At 35.2% G+C, this 23527-nt stretch overlaps 1 protein-coding gene and 1 non-coding gene across 2 annotated transcripts in view; both read right to left on the reverse strand.

The window, feature by feature from the left end:
- Nucleotides 1–23527, reverse strand: part of LOC136041429 (PAX-interacting protein 1-like) — a gene marked incomplete at its 3' end in the record, with an annotated part of 136936 nt that overhangs the window by 92032 nt on the left and 21377 nt on the right. The window contains 3 exon segments of the mRNA XM_065726100.1: nucleotides 4340–4467; nucleotides 8586–8802; nucleotides 19083–19210.
- On the reverse strand, nucleotides 19493–19564 carry Trnan-guu (transfer RNA asparagine (anticodon GUU)). Its single transcript has one exon. It is a non-coding gene; the product is annotated as a tRNA-Asn (tRNA).

A 23527-nucleotide genomic window follows, 5' to 3' on the forward strand; every position in this document is an offset into this window, starting at 1 on the left:
AAAAAGTTTCAAAAGATGGACAGTGTGGTTTCAGAAAAGGTAGAGGATGTGTCGACCAAATTTTCATTCTTTGGTTAATAACTGAGAAGTGCCTTAGTTGTCAAACACCTTTGGTCCTCAGTTTTATAGATTATGAGCAATCGTTCGATTCTGCTGATAGAAAAGCTTTAGCCAAGGTCTTATCCTTGTATGGTATACCAGACAAATACATTAAAGTGGTTAGTGCCATGTATACTATAGCATTGCTACGGTTAAGGTAGGAAATGAGGTTAGCAGCTGGTTTTGCATTGAATCAGGAGTTAAGCAGGGTTGTATTCTATCCCTTTTCATATGGATCATTTTGATGGACTTTATCTTAAAGAGCACAGGAAAGGCAAAGGGAGAGCACGGAATCAAATGGGGAGGAAAAACTCGCCTGGACTTAGATTATGCTGATGATTTAAGCATCTTAGATAAAAGTCTGAGCAAAATGAATGAACATTTACAGGTTTTGCGAGTTCAGGGTGCTAGATTAGGTTTGAAATTTAATCTTAAGAAGACTGGGTCACAAAGGGAAGGAATAAGTGAAGCTGAAAAGGTGACTTAGGGCAATGAAAAGATTGTTCAGGTGGGCAGCTTCACTTACCTTGGTAGTATTATTAGTAAAGACGGTGGGAGCACTGAAGATGTTAAAAGAAGACTAGCCAAGGCACAGGGTGGTTTTTCACAGGTAAATTTTTTTTTAGAAGAATAGGAAGACCAGAATGCAAACAATGATTACAATATTGAAAGGTACAGTAACGGCAGTGGTCAAACATGGCTCTTAAGCATGGGCGCTGTAAAGAGCGGATGAAGATCTATTAGATGTCTTCCAGAGAAATTGCCTACGGATTGTTCTGGGTACCCGGCTAACTAACCGTATTGCAAACAGTAGACTGTATGAATGATGAGGTTCAATCTCACTTTCTGGGGCTATAATGAAAGAAACGTTGAGATGGCATGGGCAAGTTAAGAGGATGAAGGACCTGACAGATCTCCGAAGATTATCCATTTCAGCCACTAGGGCTACTCGGTAAGCAGGTCGTCCTCGTATGGAATGGGAGGATGTCATAAAGAAAGATTTCAAGGAAATGAGAACGTCCTTCGAGGGTGTACCGAGGGAGGCTTTGAATAGAATGGGACGGAGGACGAGTGTTTGTAGCTATGTTGACCTCAGGCGGCTTAGTGCTGCGGTGAGTTGTTAGTAGCAGTAGTAGTACTATTAGCTTTTTTGTAGCTTAGCCAGAGACATGTACGGGTCAAACCTTACTCCACCTCTTATACTTAAAATCTTTTCCCTATTATCAAAATACTCCCAGACTTAAATAAAATCACCGAAAATTATTTCAAATCCTGTAAACTGCTTTTTTATCTTAAACCCTGGACCTAAACCAGGGCCAGATTTAGAGCTTTGACGCTTCTAGGCCCAAGCAGTTTTGCAGCGCCGTTTTTCTAAAAATTTTGGGGAAGTCCCCGAAAATTAGGGAATAGTGGAAGCAATGAATGGAAAGCAAGTGATAAGCCAAAAGTAATGAAAGAGAAAGGTGATATCAAACTATTAGCTGTCATTATTGGGAGACTTCTAACATCTTATAACTAGCCACGGAATTCTAGAGTTGTTTTAATATCACTTTCCAGTGAAAAGGCACCGCGGCGGCGGGAATGCGCCTGGCACTGACAATAAGTCAAATCAACACAGTTTCTGTAAAAAAAAAAATCACTCAGTGATAACTTATTACACCCCCTGACATTGTGTGCCCCTTGGCCCGGGCCTAGTGGGCCAATTGGTAAATCTGGGCCTGATCAAAACTAGTTTCTTGTGAGTCACTTCAGTATAACCGAAATAATTCCAAAGAGATAGAAAACTCTCCAGTACAGCTAATAAATATTGATCCCCTCATATATATACATATATATACATATATATATATATATATATATATATATATATATATATATATATATATATATATATATATATATATATATATATATATATATATATATAACAGCTTATACATATTGATCCCCTCACCGGTGTCTTGTCTTTTTTTACGTATTTTTCTCTTTGGTTTTCTTCTTACATTTACATCATCATTATTTGCACAATTACTGCAGTTTTTTATTTACTATCCACGTTTACAATTGTATTGTGGGGGGGGGGGGGGTCTTAAATATAATAAAATACCCTTTATTGGCTAGCCTTTGACCACATAAAGTTTTCTTTTGAGGCACAAAAAACAATTAAATTCAAAAGACAATGAAACACATTATTCTTGAGATCTACCTAGGCATAAATTTCTGCAAAATTTGCAAGAAATTTGAGCAAAGGATTTAAGAGCATACTTTATATTATTTTTATACAGCGAGGAAGTCTGAACATTAAAGTAACAAAATCATCAAATTAAACATGTTTTCAGCCACCTGGGTTCATTTTGGGTCTATTAATACTAATTCTTTCTGAAACCTAAGATTTTCTTTTGGCTGAAACTAAATTATGAAGTTTTTAGGGCAGACAAAATATAAGTTTCCAAAGACAGTGAATATAATATAATATACAGTCTAAGCGAAAATTATGAACTAAGCGTAGTAAGCAAGAGATGCAAGTTGAATATTAATCATAAATAGTTGCGAATCATGATAAATATAATCAGATAATACTCTATACAGTTCGATAAAATTAGTACAGTTAGATAAAACTGTATACAAAAAATAATCAACTTCATGTAATTACTTTGTATTGTTCCAGCTAGGTCAATTCAATTTCTCACTGTTCCGATATTAGATGCCTCAGGACGTATTACTTTAGGTAGTTGGAATTCCTGCTTCATCTACAGTCATCGAATCCGAATACCTGCCACAGTGTTTAAGGGATCAGATAATAACAATTAGCTTGCAAAACTTCATGATATATTGTTAGCAAGAGCCACTGGTATACCAGGGCCATACCAAAGGGTATAGATAACTTTTAAGAGGGAAAACTGGTGATAGTGTCGAAAAAGTCGTCAGCGGCATCTAACATTTGGCATTTAACGACAAATATTGATTATGTAGTGATTTTTTTACGGAAATAGCGCAATTTTCCTCTCTTATAAATTATTCAAACTTTTTTGGCTAAAATACTAGCTAATTTCTTTTTCACTCTCAGTTTTTAAGGCTTGCATACAAATTATTGCTATTTGTTTTTTATGTTTTACTTTTCTTTTCTTAAGTAGCGCGCTTGGCCCATAAACCGGAGGCGGGTGGGTAAAAACCACTAGCTGCTAAATTTTTAATTAAGCTGCTAAACTATTAAAATTACCAAAATTAGATAATTTTGTCAGTTTGAATTTATTGATACAGAAAGCGAGAAAATAAACATGGAAAATTATTATTAAATTACATCCACCATGGATTGTAGAGAAACGTACAGAAATAATATGAAAAAAACTTCGTTTTCTTAAAGAGTTAAAGAGGCTGCGTCCCAAAGTCGAACCTTAAAACGTACAGGAATTAGGAGAGGCAGATGGGGGGCTGCTGCCCCCCAAACCCCCCGCTTTTAAAGACTCTTTTGTACAGGTTTTTGTTGTGGGGGGCTACCGCCCCCCTAACTCACCGCTCTTGGCTTAGGAAAGGCCCTCTTTTAATTAACAGTTTAAAAAAATGATAAAAATCCCCAGGACAAAATAAAACAAAACAAACCTTAAAGGTTTCGTCTTTTATCTACACTTTTTGCTCAGTATTTCTTTTTTTCACTGGGGATAGTCGACCAGAGTTCTCGACCAAAATATCTGCATACTACTCTTCTTTTTTGTACTGGCTAGAATTATCTTTATTTGTTCTTCTTTACAATAATTTTCATTTTGTTATGGTTAGCCAGTGGGATTTTAGAAATTATTTGTGTCAACAGATTACGGCCTTTGTGTGACTGCCATTATATCTGCGCAGAAGATATTATTTGCCGCCTCCTTCTAGAGCTATAATGAAAGAAAGGTTATTATGGCTAACTCAAGTTCTACGGATCAAGTTCTACGTCCTCGCATTGGACAAGAAGCGATCATAAGAAAGAGCTTTAAGGACATTAGAATTTAACGGGAGAGGGGCGGAGGGGGAGGGTTGTAACAAAATGAAAATGGAAGGAATTAGGGGAAGGAGAAGCGGGCACTGCTTCATTACCTCGTACGGTTGGATGATGCAATCATTTGTTAGTAGTAGAAGCAGGACGTGTAGGTATGAGTATTGTTCGAGAGTAGTCCTTGGTTACAGTGAATAAATCATTATTAAGATATGCAGCAAACCTCAGCCAGGAGAATCAGGAAACTAGGAATAAACCAAAACTTACCGGATGATTTAATTCCCTTCCACAAGCAAAAGTAGACGAGAATCCAGGCCAAACAGAGATATCCAAAGAGGTCCCATCTCATGCTTCCCATATCTCCGATTCCAGTTGTTACTTCTAACACATTATGACTGGAAAAAGGAAATTCCACATAGCATAAAATTTCATCAATCTTAGCGTAACTTTCCAGAAACAAAACTTAAGATATTCTAAAATTCATATTTTAAAATGTATACCGTTATCTAATAACTTATTGGTAGATAACGTGCTATGCCTGGCACACTTTCTCTTTTTTATTCCATTTACTCATCTTTCTTTGGATTTTCGTTTATGAGATGGCAATTATTTAGTGATATTGTAGTATCGTCCGTTCAATCTCAAATAATTGTTGCAATAAAAATAATTTAAAAAAAGGAGACAACCGGATTTAAACCGGTGACATCTCGATCTACGCCCGAGTGCTCTACCACTGAGCTATGTCCCCGTTATAAGACTTCCATTGAATACACAATATGCTATTCCTCATAAAGGAACACGAATATGGGACCACCAGACAGGGAGGGGAGTAGTTCAGAAAAACGACCGTGATATTTGTAAAAAGCATAAAATAAGAAATCTAACAGTACTATTCCTTTTACTTTGTGGCGTTTTCTTCAGGAGAGCCGATAAATTGCAATTTTACCCCAACAAAACGATTTATCCAGATTGCGAAATTTCGCTGACGCAGTAAGGAAAAGTTCCATACAAAGGTTCTCAGCCCGTATCATCAGAAATGGAAAATCAGTCTGTGGCTGATCCCCCCCCTTCATTTTTAGCAACAATATAAATATGTTCTTTTTTACTGATCGACTTGATTAGGCAACATCACACTTTTGTGATTCTTGTCAAAAACAGTTTAAAAAGCTTATCTCAATGGAAAGTCGACAGGCAGGGCCGTATCCAGCATTTTTTTCGGGGGGGGGGGGATTTCTTTTGGTTACAAAAAAGGGCTTCAAGAAAAAACTCATCAAAAATTTGGTTATATGCATTTTTATTATGTTTTTACGAACCAGATATGACAACATATATCACCATGCTAACCCCTTTCAGAACAGCTTTGCAAGCGGTTTTGACATTCTAGATGTGTGAAAATGTCAGATATGACATTGTGATTTAAGAACAACAAATCATGCTTAAAATCCATAGTTACGTCAGTTAAAACACAAAGAGAACTTAAAAATCTAAAAGTAAAGTTTTTCAAAGATAAGTAACAAGCAATGTTACAACTTAAAAGGAGCGAAAATAAAGACGATAAAAGGTCGAACTTAGAGAGAACTTGCAATGAATGAATAAACAAAACCCAAACAAATATAAATTAAAATGAATCAAACACATCAAATTTACAACCAAAAAGAAAGTAAACCAAAATGAATAATCATTTCCAGTGAGGCGATCAATACGTCAAACTTACCCTAACGTTCAGAACGTAATATGGGATGATGATACCCTAGCCAAAGATCAACTAACCAGTAAGGTATAAACCCCACTTGTAATTAATATTGCAATTCAACAATTTTTCGTTCCTTTTACTAGCTTTAATTAATACAGGAGAAACAATAAGTTAAAATTTAACTTTTCGTAGTTTTTAATGACTTAAAAAGATGGGACAAATTGCCTCTCCAATCAATTACATAAAAAAAAAAATGTTTTTTTAACTGAAAGTAAGGAGCGACATTAAAACTTAAAACGAACAGAAATTACTCCGTATATGAAATGGGTTGTCCCCTCCGCAATCCTTCGCTCTTTACGCTAAAGCTTTTAATTGTTTTAAAAAGCAGAATTGTGGCAAAGAGTCAAACTTTAGCGTAAAGAGCGAAGGATTGCGGAGGGGACAACCCATTTCATATACGGAGTAATTTCTGTTCGTTTTAAGTTTTAATGTCGCTCCTTACTTTCAGTTAAAAAAACTAGTTTTTTTATGTAATTTCTGAACGTTTTTGAATTAATGCATGTTTGATTTTGGCTCTCCACACATAAATTATTCAAATGAAATTTGCATATTAATTCCCTTTTTGACTAAATGGCTTTCTCTTAGTTTTGATCAGACGATTTTGAGAAATGAGGGGTGGGGAAGGAAGCCTAGTTGCCCCGCAATTTTTCGGTTACATAACAAGGCAACTATAAATTTTAATTTTTAACGAATGTTTTTACTAGTAAAAAATATACGTAACTTAAGAATTAACCTACCTAACAAACTTTTATATTCTTAAATTTTTATTATGTATATGAGGGGGTCTCTACCCTCGTTAATACCTCGCGCTTTACACTAAATCGTAAGTTTTGTCCCAATTCTTTCAGAATGACCCCTGAATCAGAAAGACCGTAGAATAAATAGTTGAAATTACTAAAAATACTGTAGCATAAAGAGCGAGGTATTTATCTCCTCCTAAATACCTCGCTCTTTATGCTAAATTATTTTTAGAACCCCTCATATGCGTAATAATCTCTGTTTGTTTTAAGTTTCAATGCTACCTCTTACTTTCAATTGAAAAAACTTTTCCATGTTTATTTTTTCATTGTTTTTTTTATAGTAATTTTAGAAAATCCTGTGCCCTTTTCATTGAATTTCTGTTCCCCCATAACATATTTCTCCAAGGAACGATCCTCCCACATAGCCCCCTCCCCTCAACCCTACCCCCAAAACCAAAAAAAATCCCCTGAAAACGTCTGTACACTTCCCAATAACCGTTATTATATGTAAACACTGGTTGAAGTTTGTAACTTGCAGCCCCTCCCCCAGGGACTGTGGGGGAGTAAGTCATTCCAAAGACATAGTTATTATGGTTTTCGACTATGCAGAACAAAATGGCTATCTCAAAATTTTGATCCGTTGACTTTGGAGGAAAAATGAGCGTGGGAGGGGGCCTAGGTGCCCTCCAATTTTTTTGGTCACTTAAAAAGGGCACTAGAACTTTTCATTTCAGTTAGAATGAGTCCTCTTGAGACATTATAGACCACTTGGTCGATACGATGACCCCTGGGGAAAAGAAAAAAAAAAAAAAAAAAAAAAACAAACAAACAAATAAACACGCACCCGTGATTTGTCTTCTGGCAAAAAATACGAAATTCCACATTTTTGTAGATAGGAGCTTGAAATTTTTTCTATTAGGTTCTGTGATACGCCGAATGCGATTGTGTGATTTTCGTTAAGATTCTGTAACTTTTAGGGGGTGTTTCCCATTATTTTCCAAAATAAGGAAAATTTTCTCAGGCTCGTAACTTTTGATGACAAAGACTAAATTTGATGAAACTTATATATTTAAAATCAACATGAAAATCCGATTCTTTTGATGTATATTTTAGCATCAAAATTCCGTTTTTTAGAGTTTCGTTTACTATTGAGCCGGGTCACTCCTTACTACAGTTCGTTACCACGAACTGTTTGATTATCCCCTCTCAAAAGAAATTCTTAAAAATCATTGTGTAAATGTCCAATAAAATAAAAACAAAGATATAAAACAATGAAAAAAGGTTCCAAATTGGTAATTCCTGCATCACTTTCATAGATTTTTGCCTGAAGATAGAGTAAATTTGAAATCAGGACATTTAAAGGATTGGCCAAAACTTTATTTTCGTCGTAACTCCTTAAATTAGGTATGCTTTTCTCAGATCACACTACCATTCTATGACGAACAAATAAACGTTCAAATGGGAATAAATCCATTTATTTAGACGTGAAAACAGGTGCAAAAGTCCAAATACTTCGATCACATACACAGCGACTGTCATCAATAGGAATATTCTACAGATGGAAAATTCTACTGATGACAGTCGCTATGTATGTGATCAAAATATCTAGACTTTTGCACCTGCTTTAACTGTTTAAATAAATGGATTTATCCCCATTTGAACGTTTATTTGTTCGGCCGAAATTCCAAATTTTTAAGACCATCTACTCCAGTTTTTTAAGAAATTTTCAAAAACAAAGTTTGAAATCAAAGTATTAGGACAGGAGGGATGAAAAGGGTTTATTCTTGGGCTAGAAACTTTATTTTTTTATTTTTCAAAATTTTAAGATAATATATTCCGCTTTCTAGGAAAAACATAAGAGTTTAATAAACAGAAAACGGAAATAGCACCGGTACTCAATCGAGAGGCGTTACTGTTCAACAGTAGCAACTATATAGCTCTAGAGCGTTGTTTCTGAAAAAAGCCAGGAGTGGCATGAGCATTTTTATCTGAGACTGAGATACAATAGAAAATAACTTACTCAAAGAAGTCCTGAATTGATGGTACAGAGTTGTTGGGAGGTGTTTTACCTTCAGAATAATCCCAGCATCTATCTGTGCTCCAAGTATTATTTTGACAGGATGACCAAGAAAGTTCGTTAGAGAAAGAAGAAACGAGGTAGTACATTACCCAAGCAATTATTACATTGTAATAAGTGGCCAAAAGGAAAGATATGACAACGGTGGCAACGCCAGCTCCTTAAATAGAAATTACTCTGACTTCATATCTTTTTTTCAAAAAACCAATTCCGTTACCTATTTTTTTCAGTAACTTGATGGGGAATGGCGAGGGAGCCATTTCAATTTTTTTTTTTCAAGCTTATAATTGAGATAAATCAATTTTTCTCTTCCCAGAGGGTAGGCCTTTCCTGGTGAACTATTTCAAACAAAAGCTGAAATACATTTTTTAGCATTTTTGATTGACTGTCTGCCACCTATGTACATACGATGTACATTACCTGTAGAATTGCAAAAACTACCATCCTTGTCTTCATATTCGACAAACTTTGTCTTTTTTTTTCGGTGTTGGTGAATATTTCCAATGGACTTTTCCACGGGAAATTTTGGATTTCTGTTTCTGAGTCTTAACCCCCTCCCAAAAAAAAATCACAATTTAATCCTATTCAATAATTTTAGATCCATTCCATATCATTTAAAAAATTCATTAGACAATTCAAGTCAATGTTGTTTTCGAGGTCTAACATCATTTTTGAAACGGATTTTGCAGACACTCGGGGCATATACAAACCATTAACTAAAATTGACTACATAATTAAAACTATGCAGAAAGTTGATTAAGTGTTCAGCCATCTTTCAAATTTTAAGTCTATGGTCCGAACGTACTAAACCGCAAGCTTTTACAATGATGGGAGATTGACAAGACAAGTGGTCATTCTCGACTGGGAAGAAATTCCGTTAGTTTAGGAGCTGACTTAGAAGCGATCTTTGAATTTATTATACAAGATAAATACATTTGACGGGATCAGATATTTATCTTGAAATAATATTTATAAGAGTTTAAAAGTCTCCGGAGGAGATTCCCCAATTTCGAAGGAACATTTTTTCACAAAACTTTTGCTCCTGTTTTTCTTCCATTTTCCACAATTAATAATCTAACTTGATTCCACAAGGATCAAGTTATTTTAGCTTCAATCAACAAAGAAGTTAGTAAAATAAAAGCTATATCGTTGATCTCCTCCCAAGAGAACACAAATTGTATAACATTTTCGATTATTTAAAAGATAAAGAAAAGAATGAGCTGAATTTACTCCAGAATTCCTGAATTCATTATTGTTAAATTACCTTATTGTTACTGAATTATGCAACAACATAATAAAGGCAAATATCATTACGGGGGAAAAACTGGAAAAAAAAGTTCACATTATTTGACTTAAAGTGGACTCAGACACAGGTCAACTTGGATGTACTGTTCAACGACATTAATTTCCACTTTGACACGCATTTGCCATGACTATACATAAGTCGCAGGGGCAAACTTTTGAATTCGTTGGTGTCACCTTAGTACTCAAGTTTTTAATCATGGAATATTATATGTGGTATTTTCCCGTGTGAAAAGATAACGAAGCTTAAAAGTTCTTCTGCCACCTGAAAATGAGCGAAGAACATATAACGAAGCATGGAAGGAAGCCCTGATATCTACCAACATAACTTCTTATGGTTCGAGCGATATGTCTTTTTTTAAATTAATTAAAAGATAAATAATTATAATATATATTACATCCTTAACATTTCAGGTCACAAGAACGATCTAAATAGGTCAGGATTTTAATGAAGAATTCATATTTTTCCCAAGGTGGTCGTAACGACGAACCAGTGGGGCCATTCTGACATTAAGAAGAGGCTCGATCCCGCGGTTAGAAGACAAGTGACGATGAGAATTCATATATAGAAAACTGCCACGCGCCAAGCTTCCGGAACTATATATATATATATATATATATATATATATATATATATATATATATATATATATATATATATAGTAAAATGTATATATATATTACTATATATATATATATATATATATATATATATATATATATATAATATATATATATATATATATATATATATATATATATATATATAGTAATATATATATATATATATATATATATATATATATATATATATATATATATATATATATATATATATATATATATATATATATATATATATATATATAATATATATATATATATATATATATATATATATATATTAAGCCATCACACTGCATCAAAGATGGATTAATAAAGATCAAGGTGTATCTACTTATTTCACTGGTTGGGTGTTTCTATTTAATCTTTTTGAACTGTTCAATACTGCCAATATAGATTCAGAAGTTAGGTATGATGACAAAGTGCCAGTCCCCTACCCCCCCTTCAGTTCTAACCTGCCACCCAGTATCTCAAGATCTGTGCCATTTTACACTCTTTTAAATTTCCCCCTCTCTTATTTTCTATTATCTGGAATTCTTACCAAGAACTGTAAATTGTTTGATCGTAATAGTATTTTTTTTTCTTTTTTTTTTGTCAATGAGTATACTGTAAAGTCATTCCGGTGAAATTTGTTTTACAGACCATATACTTAATTTCAGCTTGTATTTTAAAGACGGAATTGGACTTGAGTTTTTCTTTAAAATCGTTGTTTAAAATTGTAAATATCAGAAAAAGAGACCAAAAACCTCATACGAGAGAAAATTTTGCAGAAGGATAGAAAATGTCTTGAAAGTGAAAAAAAAATGAGCCTAGACTGGACGGTTGTACAGCCCAAGCCTGGTTAGTAAAAAAAAACACAAGTTTTTTTTTTCAACTAAAAGTGAGGAGCCGCATTATAACTTACAACGCACAAGCATTATTCCGCATACAAGTGGGGTTCCCCCTCCTCAATACCTTGCTCCTTGCTATGGATTTTTAGTACTTTTGAAAAGCTTTTTATTAAACAGCCCTTGTGTTTCATCAGTTGTTCTTAAAGAACTAGGACAAAAAGTCAAATTCTAGCGTAAAGAATGCAGTAAGCAGTAAATTTAATCCTTTCGTTGCATCTGAGATAGTAATACGTGAATTTGTGATCCGATTTTTTCAGAGTATAAGTTGTTTTTGTATAGATATTGCTTGATATTTCCTTTTTGCACAAAATTACTGTTTAATTCTTTTTTTAACTATCAGAGCTTCTTAGTTTGATTCTTCATTACATGTACAGCTTTATCATTTTAAATCTTTAATTTTTTCTTTTGAAGTAAGCTATATTGTATTGGTATACATTATTATTCTGAATTACCAAACACACTACGTTCATCGACTACGTTCATCAATAACAGTTTCCCCGCCAATGTAGGTACCTGAATAATGATATTTTTAGACCTTGACATCGTCACATATTACACCCTAACCAAAATTTTAACACAGCCAAAAACCCTATCATAATTCACCAATGAAAAAGAAGAGAGAACACGAGAAAATTGCGAAAATTAATTGCAATAATAGTTTTTAAAAAATGGAATATTGCCAAGAAATCTTACGTGATTAAGCCTTAAATGTCAGCTTCAAAAAATGGTTGCAGAATCTGCTAGAGCAGTCTAGCAAAGATCGAACTCTAGCCCATCGTGACCGAAAATTCAAAAATGCGTTTTGAAAAGGACTATCAAGGGAAGTAGAATCTTCATTTGAACCTGGTTTAAGAATGGTAACTATGAATTCCATTAATTATTATGGTAAGAGTTTTTACTAGTAATGGTAAAAAGCTGTACTAGTTCATGACGTTTTAGTCAGAGGCTGGCACCAAATTGTTTGTCAAGCATTGTTGGGCTAGACAGTGGTGTGATTTGTAAGAATTGTTGAGGGTGTGAAGGCCATTTTGGAAAACTGCGCCATAGAGGTAATAGTGCTGAGGACTAACGATTTTGGACAAGAAACAATACTCTTATAAGAAATAAATGAATAAATCATCAAATATTATATTAAAAGACAAGCAATGTAAGTTTACCGATTTGTTAGGAAGTTTAAATTTTCTTCTTTTTTTCTTTTCCTTTGTGCTGACTCAACACGCTCCTGTATGTTTTTCAGTGTGATACACTCTGGCTTTGCTTTACTGATTCTGACAACCAGGATTTGCTTCATCCACAAGGAAAAATATGAATGACTTTCTTTCGAAGAAGAGCTTTATGAGTCTACTGCTCTTTATGGGCCTTCCCCAGGCCACTTAGCGTGTCTTCAGGTGGCAATAGGGGGACACCCTACGGATTTGTAGGGTACCTCCATAAGAGGCACGGACCAAGAGGGGACCTTGTCCCTGGGGGGTCAATAATAGAAACTGGGAAACCCTCGCCCAGGGCCATAAGTACGGGTGGATGAGGAAGAAGGCCCCTAAAATGTACACTCAACAGGGCCCACCGACGTTTCCACACGTCCTATGAGTAACAAACTTTCTCCCAGTAATAGTTTAAATTGCATGGTGAAGCAAAACACCATCGTGGGAGGATCCTCTATAGGAGGACAACTGCGGCAGGGCGTAAGATCCACATATATGTACAATGTCCTCTGCAAAGGGCTCTCTCAACCCTCTGTGGGGTACCTACAAGACTAGTGACCTTGCGGTCAACTCTATTCCCACATGAGGAATGAAGCCCCTCCAGAAAATTATAACCTAGTAAACGACACAGCATACGCACTGGATTCTGATTAATGGATAATTCTTCTGGGTCTGGTCTGTTTTGATGGGCGTTTTCAAGCTGAAAAACCTCTTCTTAGCTAATTTATCTAATATAGGTTGCCTCCCCATAGTAGTATAATATTTGTAGACATAAATATATAAATATATGAGTCGGAGGTAAAAGACTTGGGAATATCTGTGCAGTATTTTGACTCTTGCTGATAAAGAGCATCGCCAAGTACTAAAATGCATGTTGTGACCAAGATGGGCCCAGGATTGCACAAAGCCTCTATTCGTTACTGGAGGTCCCAGGGACTTCTTGCTGTCCGACTCTAAGCCGGCTTAAGCGCTTCGTTGTAGACTTGAGAAGATAGATGGGATAGATACAATCCTAGCTTAGGTAAATTTGGCGTAGGAATAGAAAACAGTAATGGCTATAGACGTTTGCAATTTTTTAGATATAACAATCTAGTTATAATCAATACGGTGTTTGGTCATAAAATGGCCCATAAGTTGACATGGTATTCATGTGATAGTAAGACAGCAAACCTTACTGAATATCTTACAGGAAAAACAAGACTGGCAGGATCACAATTAGTGATAAGGAAAGAGATAAAAATAGAAGGGCGAAACATTTTGACAATGTGCTAAACCGAGATAGAGCTGCAGGAAAAGATAAATAGGAAAATGAAAAAAGTTCGTGATACCTTAGATGTGAAGGAAGATTTGTTTTATGAGGAATAATTAGCGACAGCACTAAAAGGATTAAGAACAATAAGGCTCCATATGATGACAGTGTGGTAAATGAGTTTGACCTGAGGTTAGAAATAAGTTAGTGAAGATTATGAATATGATTCTTGAAAAAAGGAAAGTACCTAAAGGTTTTAGGAGAGCCTTACTTAAACCATTGTATAAAAAAGGTGATAACATTGAGATATGTTGTAGAAAAAGTTTCAAAAGATGGACAGTGTGGTTTCAGAAAAGGTAGAGGATGTGTCGACCAAATTTTCATTCTTTGGTTAATAACTGAGAAGTGCCTTAGTTGTCAAACACCTTTGGTCCTCAGTTTTATAGATTATGAGCAATCGTTCGATTCTGCTGATAGAAAAGCTTTAGCCAAGGTCTTATCCTTGTATGGTATACCAGACAAATACATTAAAGTGGTTAGTGCCATGTATACTATAACATTGCTACGGTTAAGGTAGGAAATGAGGTTAGCAGCTGGTTTTGCATTGAATCAGGAGTTAAGCAGGGTTGTATTCTATCCCTTTTCATATGGATCATTTTGATGGACTTTATCTTAAAGAGCACAGGAAAGGCAAAGGGAGAGCACGGAATCAAATGGGGAGGAAAAACTCGCCTGGACTTAGATTATGCTGATGATTTAAGCATCTTAGATAAAAGTCTGAGCAAAATGAATGAACATTTACAGGTTTTGCGAGTTCAGGGTGCTAGATTAGGTTTGAAATTTAATCTTAAGAAGACTGGGTCACAAAGGGAAGGAATAAGTGAAGCTGAAAAGGTGACTTAGGGCAATGAAAAGATTGTTCAGGTGGGCAGCTTCACTTACCTTGGTAGTATTATTAGTAAAGACGGTGGGAGCACTGAAGATGTTAAAAGAAGAATAGCCAAGGCACAGGGTGGGTTTTCACAAGTAAATTTTTTTTTAGAAGAATAGGAAGACCAGAATGCAAACAATGATTACAATATTGAAAGGTACAGTAACGGCAGTGGTCAAACATGGCTCTTAAGCATGGGCGCTGTAAAGAGCGGATGAAGATCTATTAGATGTCTTCCAGAGAAATTGCCTACGGATTGTTCTGGGTACCCGGCTAACTAACCGTATTGCAAACAGTAGACTGTATGAATGATGAGGTTCAATCTCACTTTCTTGGGCTATAATGAAAGAAACGTTGAGATGGCATGGGCAAGTTAAGAGGATGAAGGACCTGACAGATCTCCGAAGATTATCCATTTCGGCTACTAGGGCTACTCGGTAAGCAGGTCGTCCTCGTATGGAATGGGAGGATGTCATAAAGAAAGATTTCAAGGAAATGAGAACGTCCTTCGAGGGTGTACCGAGGGAGGCTTTGAATAGAATGGGACGGAGGACGAGTGTTTGTAGCTATGTTGACCTCAGGCGGCTTAGTGCTGCGGTGAGTTGTTAGTAGCAGTAGTAGTACTATTAGCTTTTTTGTAGCTTAGCCACAGACATGTTCGGGTCAAACCTTACTCCACCTCTTATACTTAAAATCTTTTCCCTATTATCAAAATACTCCCAGACTTAAATAAAATCACCGAAAATTATTTCAAATCCTGTAAACTGCTTTTTTATCTTAAACCCTGGACCTAAACCAGGGCCAGATTTAGAGCTTTGACGCTTCTAGGCCCAAGCAGTTTTGCAGCACCGTTTTTCTAAAATTTTCGGGGAAGTCCCCGAAAATTAGGGAATAGTGGAAGCAATGAATGGAAAGCAAGTGATAAGCCAAAAGTAATGAAAGAGAAAGGTGATATCAAACTATTGAGCTGTCATTATTGGGAGACTTCTAACATCTTATAACTAGCCACGGAATTCTAGAGTTGTTTTAATATCACTTTCCAGTGAAAAGGCACCGCGGCGGCGGGAATGCGCCTGGCACTGACAATAAGTCAAATCAACACAGTTTCTGTAAAAAAAAAATCACTCAGTGATAACTTATTACACCCCCTGACATTGTGTGCCCCTTGGCCCGGGCCTAGTGGGCTAATTGGTAAATCTGGGCCTGATCAAAACTAGTTTTTTGTGAGTCACTTCAGTATAACCGAAATAATTCCAAAGAGATAGAAAACTCTCCAGTACAGCTAATACATATTGACCCCCTCATATATATACATATATATATATATATATATATATATATATATATATATATATATATATATATATATATATATATATATAGATAACGGCTTATACATATTGATCCCCTCACCGGTGTCTTGTCTTTTTTTACGTATTTTTCTCTTTGGTTTTCTTCTTACATTTACATCATCATAATTTGCACAATTACTGCAGTTTTTTATTTACTATCCACGTTTACAATTGTATTGTGGGGGGGGGGGGGGGGGGGTCTTAAATATAATAAAATACCCTTTATTGGCTAGCCTTTGACCACATAAAGTTTTCTTTTGAGGCACAAAAAACAATTAAATTCAAAAGACAATGAAACCCATTATTCTTGAGATCTACCTAGGCATAAATTTCTGCAAAATTTCCAAGAAATTTGAGCAAAGGATTTAAGAGCATACTTTATATTATTTTTATACAGCGAGGAAGTCTGAACATTAAAGTAACAAAATCATCAAATTAAACATGTTTTCAGCCACCTGGATTCATTTTGGGTCTATTAATACTAATTCTTTCTGAAACCTAAGATTTTCTTTTGGCTGAAACTAAATTATGAAGTTTTTAGGGCAGACAAAATATAAGTTTCCAAAGACAGTGAATATAATATAATATACAGTCTAAGCGAACATTATGAACTAAGCGTAGTAAGCAAGAGATGCAAGTTGAATATTAATCATAAATAGTTGCGAATCATGATAAATATAATCAGATAATACTCTATACAGTTCGATAAAATTAGTACAGTTAGATAAAACTGTATACAAAAAATAATCAACTTTATGTAATTACTTTGTATTGTTCCAGCTAGGTCAATTCAATTTCTCACTGTTCCGATATTAGATGCCTCAGGACGTATTACTTTAGGTAGTTGGAATTCCTGCTTCATCTACAGTCATCGAATCCGAATACCTGCCACAGTGTTTAAGGGATCAGATAATAACAATTAGCTTGCAAAACTTCATGATATATTGTTAGCAAGAGCCACTGGTATACCAGGGCCATACCAAAGGGTATAGATAACTTTTAAGAGGGAAAACTGGTGATAGTGTCGAAAAAGTCGTCAGCGGCATCTAACATTTGGCATTTAACGACAAATATTGATTATGTAGTGATTTTCTTACGGAAATAGCGCAATTTTCCTCTCTTATAAATTATTCAAACTTTTTTGGCTAAAATACTAGCTAATTTCTTTTTCACAGGAGGGCCCAGGAGCTTATCCGCGAAATTTCAGCTCGATCCGAGAACTTCTTCCCTGTTTTCCAGAAACCACGCATAGCCACTTATTGGTCATGTTCTCCTTTTTTTTTCTCGTCGCCTACAGGTCACAGCCGACATCGGATCTGGGTGTACGAAGAATCATTCGACGCGGAATTCTCCGAGTAATTGCCCTGGAAAGTTTCGTCGGAAAATCTTAACCCCTCGATTTTCTAGCTTAGAAAAACCCAATTCCCCATTGAAGGTAAAATTTTCTCTTGTAATAACATCACTTGTTTGAAAAATTCTTACATTAACAGCAGCTTGGCGTAGTGTAAGCGTGCTGGGCCCATAACCCAGAGGTCGGTGGATCAAAACCGCTAGCTGCTAACTTTTTAAAATTTGTAAAATTAGGTAATTTTGTCAGTTTGAATTTATTGATACAGAAAGGGAGAAAATAAACATGGAAACATGTGATCAGAATTACATACTGGAATGTTCACAAGAATTTATACTGAAGCGGGGGTAAGGCTTGATGGAAGCAAGTTAAAAGAACCATTTAAATTGATTTCCTAATTGAAGCCGTTGGTGAAATATTCTATTGTAATAACTTGTTTGATAACAAGCATAACATCAGCTTGGCGCAGCGGAAGCGCGCTTGGCCCATAAGCCGGAGGCGGGTGGGTAAAAACCACTAGCTGCTAAATTTTTAATTAAGCTGCTAAACTATTAAAATTACCAAAATTAGATAATTTTGTCAGTTTGAATTTATTGATACAGAAAGCGAGAAAATTGTAGAGAAACGTACAGAAATAATATGAAAAAAACTTCGTTTTCTTAAAGAGTTAAAGAGGCTGCGTCCCAAAGTCGAACCTTAAAACGTACAGGAATTAGGAGAGGCAGATGGGGGGCTGCCGCCCCCCAAACCCCCCGCTTTTAAAGACTTTTGTACAGGTTTTTGGTTGTGGGGGGCTACACTCCCCCTAACCCACCGCTCTTGGCTTCGGAAAGGCCCTCTTTTAATTAACAGTTTAAAAAAAAATATAAAAATCCCCAGGACAAAATAAAACAAAACAAACCTTAAAGGTTTCGTCTTTTATCTACACTTTTTGCTCAGTATTTCTTTTTTTCACTGGGGATAGTCGACCAGAGTTCTCGACCAAAATATCTGCATACTACTCTTCTTTTTCGTACTGGCTAGAATTATCTTTATTTGTTCTTCTTTACAATAATTTTCATTTTGTTATGGTTAGCCAGTGGGATTTTAGAAATTATTTGTGTCAACAGATTACGGCCTTTGTGTGACTGCCATTATATCTGCGCAGAAGATATTATTTGCCGCCTCCTTCTAGAGCTATAATGAAAGAAAGGTTATTATGGCTAACTCAAGTTCTACGGATCAAGTTCTACGTCCTCGAATTGGACAAGAAGCGATCATAAGAAAGAGCTTTAAGGACATTAGAATTTAACGGGAGAGGGGCGGAGGGGGAGGGTTGTAACAAAATGAAAATGGAAGGAATTAGGGGAAGGAGAAGCGGGCACTGCTTCATTAACCTCGTACGGTTGGATGATGCAATCATTTGTTAGTAGTATAAGCAGGACGTGTAGGTATGAGTATTGTTCGAGAGTAGTCCTTGGTTACAGTGAATAAATCATTACTAAGATATGCAGCAAACCTCAGCCAGGAGAATCAGGAAACTAGGAATAAACCAAAACTTACCAGATGTTTTAATTCCCTTCCACAAGCAAAAGTAGACGAGAATCCAGGCCAAACAGAGATATCCAAAGAGGTCCCATCTCATGCTTCCCATATCTTCGATTCCAGTTGTTACTTCTAACACATTACGACTGGAAAAAGGAAATTCCACATAGCATAAAATTTCATCAATCTTAGCGTAACTTTCCAGAAACAAAACTTAAGATATTCTAAAATTCATAATTTAAAATGTATACCGTGATCTAATAACTTATTGGTAGATAACGTGCAATGCCTGGCACACTTTCTCTTTTTTATTCCATTTACTCATCTTTCTTTGGATTTTCGTTTATGAGATGGCAATTATTTAGTGATATTGTAGTATCGTCCGTTCAATCTCAAATAGATGTTGCAATAAAAATAATTTAAAAAGAAGGGGACAACCGGATTTGAACCGGTGACCTCTCGATCAACGCCCGAGTGCTCTACCACTGAGCTATGTCCCCGTTATAAGACTTCCATTGAATACACAATATGCTATTCCTCATAAAGGAACACGAATATGGGACCACCAGACAGGGAGGGGAGTAGTTCAGAAAAACGACCGTGATATTTGTAAAAAGCATAAAATAAGAAATCTAACAGTACTATTCCTTTTACTTTGTAGCGTTTTCTTCAGGAGAGCCGATATATTGCAATTTTACCCCAACAAAACGATTTATCCAGATTGCGAAATTTCGCTGACGCAGTAAGGAAAAGTTCCATACAAAGGTTCTCAGCCCGTATCATCAGAGATGGAAAATCAGTCTGTGACTGATCCACCCACCCCCCCCCCCCCCCTTCATTTTTAGCAACAATATAAATATGTTCTTTTTTACTGATCGACTTGATTAGGCAACATCACACTTTTGTGATTCTTGTCAAAAACAGCTTAAAAAGCTTATCTCAACGAAAAGTCGACAGGCAGGGCCGTATCCAGCATTTTTTCCGGGGGGGGGATTTCTTTTGGTTACAAAAAAGGGCTTCAAGAAAAAACTCATCAAAAGTTTGGTTATATGCATTTTTATTATGTTTTTACGAACCAGATATGACAACATATATCACCATGCTAACCCCTTTCAGAACAGCTTTGCAAGCGGTTTTGACATTCTAGATGTGTGAAAATATGAGATATGACATTGTGATTTAAGAACAACAAATCATGCTTAATATCCATAGTTACGTCAGTTAAAACACAAAGAGAACTTAAAAATCTAAAAGTAAAGTTTTTCAAAGATAAGTAACAAGCAATGTTACAACTTAAAAGGAGCGAAAATAAAGACGATAAAAGGTCGAACTTAGAGAGAACTTGCAATGAATGAATAAACAAAACCCAAACAAATATAAATTAAAATGAATCAAACACATCAAATTTACAACCAAAAAGAAAGTAAACCAAAATGAATAATCATTTCCAGTGAGGCGATCAATACGTCAAACTTACCCTAACGTTCAGGAAATAATATGGGATGATGATACCCTAGCCAAAGATCAACTAACCAGTAAGGTATAAACCCCACTTGTAATTAATATTGCAATTCAACAATTTTTCGTTCCTTTTACTAGCTTTAATTAATACAGGAGAAATAATAAGTTAAAATTTAACTTTTCGTAGTTTTTAATGACTTAAAAAGACGGGACAAATTGCCTCTCCAGAAATAAGAAATAGCTCGATAGGTTTACGTCATAGGTGTAATCCAGTGAAATTGAAGTACAATATTTAATTATTAGGAGTTTCACTATTGAATTTGGCAAAATCAGGAATGTTTCAGAGTAAAAAACGACCGAAACATAGATGTATCTAAAATAAAAACATCGATATAACGATCCTTCAAAATATCGTCCAACATTACAAAACTGTACTTCTATCGCTGAAATATTCAAAAGTACAACCTCGATAGAAAAACAGCATTAATTTCCCACTAACTTTGGCAACTCTGCCCATTAGAAAGTAATTCGAGTAATTTCAAGGGTTGTTTCAAATTGCCTTAGCAAACAGTAGTTCACGCCGTCTAGACAGGATATTGGACTAAGTTTTCAGCCAGTAATAATTGTGTCGCGGATAAATCTCATTGGTAGGATATTGTTAGCGCACAAAACTAGACATAAAGAAAACGGATCTGGATTTATTATTTCATGTATTGAGTGCTTTTCCAATGTCTACTGTTCAAACTCGAAGCTAGTTTCATCAGGCATTTATTTTCAAATAGATGAAAGGCTTGAGAGTCTAATCTATATATATAAAAATAAGTTTTCTGTGTGTCGAGTGACGTCACTGTCCGCATATGTCGTCTGAATTATTTCATCACATACCAATTCAAAAACGAATGTATTCAAGCCGAAGTAGCTCAGTTATATAACTAACTGTGTTGGCGCAGTGGGTTTGACCTTAGTGTGGTAATACGGGACCCAGAGATCGAACCATGCTGCAGGAATGCACTACAGGGCCGACGCAGGGACCTTAGTAGTCAAGAAGCACCGTTAATCCGATACAAATACAGTAGCTCAGTTGGTAAAGCGCTATGTTCCAGGTTCTAGGTCCGAGAGGTTCCAGGTTCGAACCTTGGCTTTAGCATTAATACAAAAGAAGAAGAAAAACTAAAAAAGATAAAAACTACAAAAAAAACTAAAAAGAAAATACTAAAAAAAAAACTAAAAAAAGGGTAAAAAACTAAAAACTAAAAAACTAAAAAAAAAACTAAAAAAAGGTAAAAACTACAAAAAAAAAACTAAAAAGAAAAAAAAAACTAAAAACTAATAAAAAAAACTAAAAACTGAAAAAGAAAAAAAAACTAAAAAAAGGAAAAAACTGACAAATAAAGGAGAAAAAGAAAACTAAAAAAAAAAAAATAAAAAAAAATAAAAAAGGTAAATGTATTCAAGCCGAAGTAGCTGAGTTGGTAAAGCGTTATGTTCCAGGTTCTAGGTCCGAGAGGTTCCAGGTTCGAACCTTGGCTTTAGCATTAATACAAAAGAAGAAAAAAATACTAAAAAGAAAAAAAACTAAAAAAAAAAACTAAAAAATAGGTAAAAACTACTGAAAAAACTAAAAAAAACTAGAAAAAGGTAAAAAACTAAAAACTAAAAGAGAAAAAAAGATGACATCCCTGAGGCTCACTAACTTTTTTAAGCATGCGTCATTATTATTGGCAAAACAAATATCATGATTGCAAATTACATTTATAATCTTAGTTAACAACTCAGTATTCGATTACATAAAAAAAAAAATGTTTTTTTAACTCAAAGTAAGGAGCGACATTAAAACTTAAAACGAACAGAAATTACTCCGTATATGAAATGGGTTGTCCCCTCCGCAATCCTTCGCTCTTTACGCTAAAGCTTTTAATTGTTTTAAAAAGCAGAATTGTGGCAAAGAGTCAAACTTTAGCGTAAAGAGCGAAGGATTGCGGAGGGGACAACCCATTTCATATACGGAGTAATTTCTGTTCGTTTTAAGTTTTAATGTCGCTCCTTACTTTCAGTTAAAAAAACTAGTTTTTTTATGTAATTTCTGAACGTTTTTGAATTAATACATGTTTGATTTTGGCTCTCCCCACATAAATTATTCAAATGAAATTTGCATATTAATTCCTTTTTTGACTAAATGGCTTTCTCTTAGTTTTGATCAGACGATTTTGAGAAATGAGGGGTGGGGAAGGAAGCCTAGTTGCCCTGCAATTTTTCGGTTACATAACAAGGCAACTATAAATTTTAATTTTTAACGAATGTTTTTACTAGTAAAAAATATACATAACTTAAGAATTAACCTACGTAACAAACTTTTATATTCTTAAATTTTTATTATGTATATGAGGGGGTCTGTACCCTCGTTAATACCTCGCTCTTTACACTAAATCGTAAGTTTTGTCCCAATTCTTTCAGAATGACCCCTGAATCAGAAAGGCCGTAGAATAAATAGTTGAAATTACTAAAAATACTGTAGCATAAAGAGCGAGGTATTTATCTCCTCCTAAATACCTCGCTCTTTATGCTAAATTATTTTTAGAACCCCTCATATGCGTAATAATCTCTGTTTGTTTTAAGTTTCAATGCTACTTCTTACTTTCAATTGAAAAAACTTTTCCATGTTTATTTTTTCATTGTTTTTTTTATAGTAATTTTAGAAAATCCTGTGCCCTTTTCATTGAATTTCTGTTCCCCCATAACATATTTCTCCAAGGAACGATCCTCCCACATAGCCCCCTCCCCTCAACCCTAGCCCCAAAACCAAAAAAAAATCCCCTGAAAACGTCTGTACACTTCCCAATAACCGTTATTATATGTAAACACTGGTTGAAGTTTGTAACTTGCAGCCCCTCCCCCAGGGACTGTGGGGGAGTAAGTCATTCCAAAGACATAGTTATTATGGTTTTCGACTATGCAGAACAAAATGGCTATCTCAAAATTTTGATCCGTTGACTTTGGAGGAA

Source organism: Artemia franciscana, unplaced genomic scaffold (assembly GCF_032884065.1).
Source record: "Artemia franciscana unplaced genomic scaffold, ASM3288406v1 PGA_scaffold_218, whole genome shotgun sequence".
Classification (NCBI taxonomy): domain Eukaryota; kingdom Metazoa; phylum Arthropoda; class Branchiopoda; order Anostraca; family Artemiidae; genus Artemia; species Artemia franciscana.